Here is an 8639-nt window from a genome sequence, read left to right as displayed (position 1 = left end):
ATACAGACACGGCGATGCATGGTGATCGCCGGCCAGAAGACGTTATCGCAGGCCATGGGGATAAGGGTACTTAGATTGTACTTATCACAGCGTGTTACTTAGATTGTACGATTCTCAGTACAATAGAAACCCCATATATATACATATAACAAAGACGAAGTGTTTCCGTGGTTTGGTCCGTTGAGTGCGCTTCATCCGTTGTTTCTTGGTTATCCGTCAGTCTATCGCTAGAAAAACCTGTTTCATAAATTTGATCGCTGTCACATGTTATGTACCATGTTATGTACCTAGGTATTTGTTTGTACATCGTCCTATTAAGGGTAACCCACTTTGGCCCGGCCCAGCCGAGAGAGATTGGGTGTATCTGACCCACAACTCATGTCCTACTCGTCTTCTACTCGTGCCCTTACTCGAACTAGATTTAGATGTGCGCCTTGGCGCACGGTCCCGTGAAATTTGCGTCGGTTTATATTTTATATGAGGATAAAATAAAAGGAATAAAAATAATAATACATTTTTTAGGTTAAAAAACAGTCGATAAGATAAAATTTAGATAAATCACATACATTATGAACGGAGTAGCAAACTCTCATATACAATCAGGAAAATAGGATAATATATTGTTATAACTAACGCTCAAGGTTCTCAGGAGCAATAGAAGTGTAGAAGGAACATCGCATACACCAAAGTTGCCTTGGCCATTGTTGCAGCATGGTCTATGTAGGCAAACTAAAGTACCACTCGGGCATGCAAGGTCAGGCTAAAAACCATCGTTTTAGCCTTTAGTTGATAGTGATAAACATAAGAAGAATTGACTGGCACTTGGGCAATCGATGATCAAAACCAGATCTTCTCTGCATAAATAACAAGCAAAATTACATGGAAAAGTCAATAGGCAGAATACGTTAAGGAATGGGAGGGGAAGAATACGTTAAGGAATAGTGAGCTACTGACCTGATGTAGGGGGTAGGGAGATTGCCGAGGGGCCATAGCTAGAGACCCTTCTCATCATGCAGCGGTAGGAACACACATGATCTGTAGCATGTGCATGAAAACATCAATGCATGAAGCTGGAAATCAGATTCAACCAGATGCTTACAAAGAAGAAGCAGTCGAAACCCACACATAGCTCTGGATGATTGCACCCGCTTCCGCGTGATGGGACCTCGGCGGCCACCACGATTACACTCATCAGGCTGGTACCCACGATCTCCAGTGATGGTTGTTCCCACTGTTGCCACAAACATATTTGCTCTGGCTGAAAGTGTTGGACAGGCAATGACCACAAATATGCAGACCTAAGTATGCCATTCATCATATCCTCACAATTGACCTGCAGTTATCACATAGAGTTGTTATTTTCAGTAAGCGCAAAGGAAATAAACTATATCAATTTTAAGTCCCCAAACTTGCACTTCTTTTTTGTTCACGCCTAATTTTATATCGACCATGAAACAACAATGTAGAAAGGTAATAGCACAGAGAACATGCCCATGTGAAGCTCCATTTTAAAACAGAATACATAGAACAATCAGGCTAGTAGTAAGAGAAGCAGAGTTTAACCTCAGTATTTATGGCTCCAGGAATACAATCAAAGAGGGGATCCATCCAGACAAAACCACGTGGCCTTGGAACCGAACCTGAAACGATTAGGAAACTAAATTCCATAAAGAACAGGCCAAATAAATGCTAAGTAGATGCTGCAGTACATTTTCTTTATCAAATACATATGCAGTATGGGGGATCTCCCTCTCCTAAAAAAACAACATAACAATATCGGCTGCATGCAGTACATTACATCAAGTCAGCATTTTATTTTGCATTGACCGAAGCATAGTTATATAAAACAATCAGTCAGTAGACCAGACATAGTTGACATTTACTGGGTTTGAAGATATAAAAAAATAGATAAACGATTTATCTATACCGTAGGAATATAGGAGAAAGCATCATTATTTTGACCCTAAAAGAATAGAACCAAAAAGTAATAACTAAAAACTAATTTAACCTTTAAGAACCAAGTCAATACCTAAAATGATGGACCGAACCTGCGATTATCTTAGTTGATGTCTGTATTTTTACTCCAATCAACACCGGTGCTACAAAGAAAGAAAAGTTATGTTCTATTTGGCCTTTCTGGAACATAAGAAAATTCATTAGTATTATCGAAAAAAAGAAGTGATTTCGTGTCACAACAGGTGGGGTTCTCGGACTACAGGTATATAAAATTATTCGTGAGTAGAAAGTGATTTTGTGTCACAAGAATGATCTTGCAAAACCATTCATGAATACTTACATAAACATTTACTAACTTGTATTTATACATCTTGTGCTTTGGATTTTGTATTTGCCATAAATAGAAGTTCAGAATCTTACTTCCCGTGTTCATGACTCAACTTATGCTATTGTATAAATACACTACCCAGATTTTTATTCCTTTACAACTCATCTACCTATGAGCATACATTCCAGCATTCATTTTATTTTTTAAAAAAAAACTTCCAAGATATCCATATGGTGGCCTAAGATCTGAGAAACTCGTGATTTTTTCGCAAGTATAAATCTGAGATGCAAGACATCCAAGATACCGAATAGGTTCGGCTTAGAAAAAAATGAACATTTCCTTGGATACCAAATGAAAGAACATGTAAAGATATTTTCCCTTACCCATTCAAAATCTGCTCTCATTCTCTCACCCACACATCAGACACCACACAAACAAGTAGGTTAACACTTTTATTCAGATAACTTTTACCTTGTTTGCTTCAGGGTGTCAAACTCCATCTCTTGTGGTTCTGGTCTGAGCTATGGTATGCTACAACGATGGTGACCCTCTTGCACGCCTCTTGCTGAGCTTCATGGCGCTGCCAATTGATGTCCCTGGACTCCTCCTTCCTCCCCAACTCCTAGAGCTCCTTGGTGCACATGAATACTGTTAACACCTGCAACTGACTGTAATTATATCATGTAGATTTTCAGTTACATACCTAAAAAGCGAAAAAACATAAACTTGTTGGTGCAGCCCTCGGCTGCACCCTCTCTCTTCCTCTCTCGCACAAACGAACGGAGGGAGACGATGGAGTGGAGACACAGAGTTTCCCGGCCGGCGCACGAACGCCGCCGTGGGCGCACATACACCCTACTCATATTTCTCTTCAGCTCACAGTTTACATCGATGCACAGGAGGTTCTTATACACAGGACCTGCTCCACTACACGCACGCACACACCTCAGCACGCGCACGATCTGCCCGCACAGAGCGCTCACCACGCGCACGTCCTCGTGACCCAATCTCCTTCAAACGCGAGCCATCGCTGCTCATCCGCAAGACCTGGGCTTCTTCAGCTGCGCTAGCTACCTTCTTTATCTATGCATGCAACTAACTAACCAAACTAACTCATGCGACACACACGAGCTGACCTGGAACAAACCAAGATCAGAATTATGCTAACAAACTCCCCCTAATTCTGAACTACAAAAGACGACTGTTGACGTCGGCCGAAACACCCTTTCTTCGTCTCCGGCGACACCGCCGTCTTCTCCATCCCCGGCGACCTACGCCGATGCAGCGACACACGTCGAGCTCCTCGGCGACGCACGCCGAGCTCCTCGATGACGCCACGCCCTGCACGCCCCGGCTCGCGCACACGATCACGCACCGACATGATCGACGCAGCCGTCCCGCGCTCCGCCGGACGCGTTCTCCTCCGATGATCCGCACGCCCTTGGCTCACGCACATGCCGCGCCCTGACGCAAGCAACGTGGCCGCTCGAGCTGCCTCACCCGCCGCACGAACGGCTTCTCCTCCACGCCGCCCAGCCACGCCGCGCCACCGCAGTCTCTGCGCCACCACGCAGGTCCGCCGCGGACGCCGCGCTCCTGCACGCACGGCATGGCCATACTCCATGGCCGTTGTGCTGCGCTGCTGCAGCCTCAGCCGCAGCACAGCACCTCCATGCCGCCACGCAGCCGCGGCCACCACGCAGCGCCTCCGGGGCTTCCACGCTCGCCGCACGTACGGCGTCACAGCGCGCCGCCTCCGCGTCCGCCGTGCTCATCGCGGACTGACCACGCGCCACGGCCTCGAACCATGAGGCTCTGATACCACATGTTGGTGCAGCCCTCGGCTGCACCCTCTCTCTTCCTCTCTCGCACAAACGAACGGAGGGAGACGATGGAGTGGAGACACAGAGTTTCCCGGCCGGCGCACGAACGCCGCCGTGGGCGCACATACACCCTACTCATATTTCTCTTCAGCTCACAGTTTACATCGATGCACAGGAGGTTCTTATACACAGGACCTGCTCCACTACACGCACGCACACACCTCAGCACGCGCACGATCTGCCCGCACAGAGCGCTCACCACGCGCACGTCCTCGTGACCCAATCTCCTTCAAACGCGAGCCATCGCTGCTCATCCGCAAGACCTGGGCTACTTCAGCTGCGCTAGCTACCTCCTTTATCTATGCATGCAACTAACTAACCAAACTAAATCATGCGACACACACGAGCTGACCTGGAACAAACCAAGATCAGAATTATGCTAACAAAACTGCATAAGAATAAACAAGAATACAAAGAAGAAGACCATAGGCTATTTATGATCCATGTGAAAGAATATCTGATCATCAAGTAAATAAAGATATATTTTTCTATATAATGCATATATGGTGGTGCCATATATCAACAACCAAAATGGTAATGCTGATATGTATATAAAGCTTTCTCTATACAAGAAATACTCGTAAACCAAGTACAACATGTCATTTCTTGAGTTTTTAGCATAAAGAAATAAAATATGACTGCAATTTATTTACCTTCAACTGTTAAGCACCAAAATAAAAGTGCAAATATATTGCCATTGGCTAACTCCCAGAACTGTACCATACACCATGTAACCTGTAGGTGAGAAAAGATTATTCAATAGGCAAAAAATTCAGGGGAAAATAAGAAATGTATAACACAAAAGGATAGGGTGATCTACTATTATTCCTTCCCTACATTGTAGACAATGATAAAAGCGACCAGCGCCTTATCGCTAGTACATTGGGTGACACCAAGCTTTCTAGCTGCATCAAGGACATTGTTTTACTATTTTCTGTGAGCTAAGGTGAACAATGGTGAACAAAGAGAGACCAAACTTGGGATCATGCATATTAGCTGCCAGCTCGACGTGAAGATGACCGTGACGTGGATGTTGATGAAGAGGGAGTGTAGCAGTGTCGCGAGATCGATGAGAAAAGAGCCACAGGAGGCGGAGGGATGGGGCTGGTTGCAGTAGACAAGACGACACGGTGGTGCAGAATCCATCCCGGCAACCCCTCGTCCTCATGCCATATTCCTGTCGCCCCCTTCTTCTCCCATGTGCAGCGCCAAGGTAGGGATGGAGGAGGTGGAGCATAGCCGGCCGCCGGCTCTGCACGAAGAGGCCCCCAATTGCCGCAGGACGGTGGCGGTGGAACCCAAACCCCCGCCCGTTCGTCATCTTCCCCGCCTCTTCGAGCCGTCGCCGACCTTATCTGCACTTCCATCCCCAATGCTGGCTGGATGCTCTGCCGTGCTTCCTCCATCCCAGGAGTGAACATCCCTCGTGATGATGTCCTGTATGATGAATAAGCACATAATTATCTTTTTGCAAGATTCATCTACATATATACAAGGATACAAAGGAATATTTATCATCAAATATTGGCTATCAAGATATGAAGGGATGCAGCGACCAATATTCAAATAAGGTAACTTGATACACCATATATAATGGTAATAGCTTGCATAGTTTTGTTAAACCAATAATCTTAGTTTGAGGTATATTTCACCAAAATAAAAACAGAGCAAGTTTACAGCTAGCAACATTAGCTATGAACATCATATGAAGTGCGTCTGCTAGGCTCTTATAGATGTCCTTATAAATTCAAACTCTATTAACCTTCGTGCAATGATCTCCTAATAAAGTAGTTAATTTTCCTGCAATAGAGACGGCAAACACAGTCTTAGATCGACATTTCAGTCAACAAAGATGTTAAGTGAGAATCATATGGTCCTCAAGAAAGCGTGTGCGCTCACGCGTGGCACTCAATTAACGGTGATAGGTTTCTACGTTCAAGGTTGAAATTTCGAGCAATCAATTTGCATGAGCAAGAAGAAATCCAATACTAAATATTCCCCTAATAAAGTAGTTAATTTTCTAAGCAAAACCAAGAAATAATAACCGGAAGCTGGGTACTTCATCTTGTAGCTGGACTGGATAGATGTTCCATGCAAGCTCGGCTGCAGCAACCACCCGCTTCTCGTGCAGACCGCCGAAGAGGAAGGACAGGCGAAACAAATTACAAAGATAACTACAATATAAAACAAATACTCCGTCTCATTTTGCACTGTTGAAGTACATAGGAGAGAGATCAACCACATAGCTACCGGTACAGCCCTTAGCCTCGATGGAGAATTACTCCCTTCTCATGGGAGACAGCAGCGTTGATGAAGATGACGGTGGTGTCGATGGAGATGCCTTCCGGGAGGACTTCCCCGTCCCGGCGGCGTGCCGGAACAGAGACTTCTGTCCCCCAGATCTTGGCTTCGCGATGGCGGCGGCTCTGGAAGGTTTCTCATACCGTGACTTTTTCGGTACGGGGGGTTTCGCGACGAAGGCTTTAAGTAGGCGGAAGGGCAGGTCAGGGGACCACACGAGGGACAAAGCAGCATCGTGAGTTGAACTCTACATCCCCATGTTGGTATCGATCAGCTCATCTGGCATATGTAGCCAGCCTGGGAGCATATTGATCGGCTTGGCAGAAACAATAAGCCTGCGCGTAGAAAAATCGATCAGCCCATGTAACTAATGTAGGCAGCTATTTTATATGCATAATCATCACTCATCACAAAACTGGGAACACCTCCAACAGTGGAAGAAATTGGAACAGGTCCGGGAGAAAATGAAAGAAAGAAGAAAGAAAGATGGAGTGTGGGAGGCCGAGCACTCGAGCCATGCGTCCGCGTCCAGCCGGGGATCCTGCGCCTAGTACACCATACGGCCACACCACCATAGATCGACCGTGCACGGACGCTGGTAGGATGGATCTAGCGGCGGAGCAACAGATCGTGCAGCAAGATGAAGGGGAACGGCGGCCCTAGTAGCCTCAGCCGGAGGCACTCCCTAGCACGACACGGCGGCCGGAGGAGCCCGCAGCTGGAACCTCGCTCGCGCGACGCGGCGGCTGGAGGAGCTCCAGCGCTCGTTGCTGGACTGCGGGTTGATCTCAACTTGTACAAGGGTTTAAAAGAAAAATACCTGACGTAGCACGGTCGCATCCAGACTTTATTACTCTATACTAGCAGATTGCCCGTGCTTCGCTACGGAGCTATATTATTAATATGTTAAAAATTATTTAACATATTACTTTCAAAAAATATTACCGTAATTTCTTACGAGTGTACGTGCTCATTTAAAGAGGCCTGCTAATAGATGGTATTTGCCTATAAAGTGTAACGTGATGAAAAAGAAATAATAATGCAGCCATTATTTCAGAAGTTTACTATCACTGTTTTCTTTGAAAGTTGCAGATGCTAATGTATTTGTGCTTTTTGTAACCTTCTTTGTCCTTCTTTTCTGGAGATTTAGTGTGCATGTAAGGGCATGTATATTAGTTCAGTGATAAGCCATATGTAGGCTAGCACCAAAAATTAGCTTAAGTTCTATCTGCCTCCAATAGTAGCACGGACATGATAACAAGGAGTAAATTTCCTCCTGGGCTTGAGCGGGTCCTCAACAGTTGGCAAGCCTTCAAAAAACAATGTCTCTTCCTCTAGGAGGCCCGGTGGCATGATGCCTGTGGTGTCATGTGCTGCATCGGCCGGTCCACCCCTGACTCTGAGACGAAGACGCCGAGCCTCGCGATCTCGTTATCCGTCATCCGTCATCGTCGCCGGGTACTCAAACTCCCGGCCCTCCGCCATGGCCAACTGCCATTCCTGGAAAATACAGGTGACGTAGTCGTCGCTGTCGTTCTTGGCCTCCTCGTTGTGGTAGGTCAGCGCGTCGTTGTAGTCGTTGTCATCGTCGTGCGCCGGCGGCTGCCGTGTTCCATGATGAGGCGGAGGTGGATGGTCAAAGGGGAAGTCCCTATCGCTGAGGAAGCCCGCCTTCCTCCTCGGATCCTTCTCGGTCTTGCCCAGGTGCGCTAGGTGTCGGAGTCGATGGCGTAGGCGGGATCGGCGTGAAGGTCCGGCGGCAGGTACCTTCCGTCTTCTGTGCCGGACCTCAGCGCTCCTCTCTGGCTCGCGTGGAGGCACCGGCCGGACATGCACCCGGAGGTAGCCGAGCCGCCAGCCGCCGCCAGGCAGGTGCATGTCCCGCCAGCCCATGCACGGCATCCAGTTCGTGTACATGAGCCGCACCACGTTGACGGGCAGCGGCACCCTATGCGTCCGCTCCGCCTTCTTGGTTCCGTTGCCGGACGGCTCGAAGTCGTTCTTCTTCTTCCCCATGGTGATGCGGTGGCTCACGACGGTGAGAGTTCGGAGTGGAGGTGTCCGTGGTGTGGGCGATGCCAGGGACGATGCCGGTGGACTTTTAAGGCCGGCCGCGCGCGGGACACGATGTCATTGATGGCGGCGCAAAAGCATAGCCGCCGCCCGCCAAC

The 8639-nt window shown here is 47.5% G+C and overlaps 3 long non-coding RNA genes across 3 annotated transcripts in view; all 3 read right to left on the bottom strand.

The window, feature by feature from the left end:
- Positions 1-534: 534 nt before the first annotated feature.
- On the bottom strand, positions 535-1040 carry LOC124687147. The gene is made up of 2 exons (XR_006998112.1): positions 955-1040; positions 535-854 (listed from the first exon to the last, which is right to left on the bottom strand). It is a non-coding gene; the product is annotated as an uncharacterized LOC124687147 (long non-coding RNA).
- Positions 1041-1316: 276 nt separating this feature from the next.
- Positions 1317-4862, bottom strand: LOC124687146. Its single transcript, XR_006998111.1, has 5 exons — positions 4821-4862; positions 2756-2952; positions 2030-2099; positions 1564-1640; positions 1317-1333 (listed from the first exon to the last, which is right to left on the bottom strand). It is a non-coding gene; the product is annotated as an uncharacterized LOC124687146 (long non-coding RNA).
- A 662-nt stretch (positions 4863-5524) lies between these two features.
- Positions 5525-8639, bottom strand: part of LOC124687145 — a 41001-nt gene continuing 37886 nt past the window's right edge. Inside the window, exon 3 of the long non-coding RNA XR_006998110.1 lies at positions 5525-5604. This is a non-coding gene — a long non-coding RNA (uncharacterized LOC124687145). The remainder of the gene's footprint in view (positions 5605-8639) is intronic.

The sequence above is a fragment of the Lolium rigidum genome, chromosome 2, assembly GCF_022539505.1.
Source record: "Lolium rigidum isolate FL_2022 chromosome 2, APGP_CSIRO_Lrig_0.1, whole genome shotgun sequence".
NCBI classification, from domain to species: Eukaryota; Viridiplantae; Streptophyta; class Magnoliopsida; order Poales; family Poaceae; genus Lolium; species Lolium rigidum.
The sequence above is the reverse complement of the archived record's forward strand: the minus strand, read 5'-3'. Positions and strand labels throughout refer to the sequence as shown.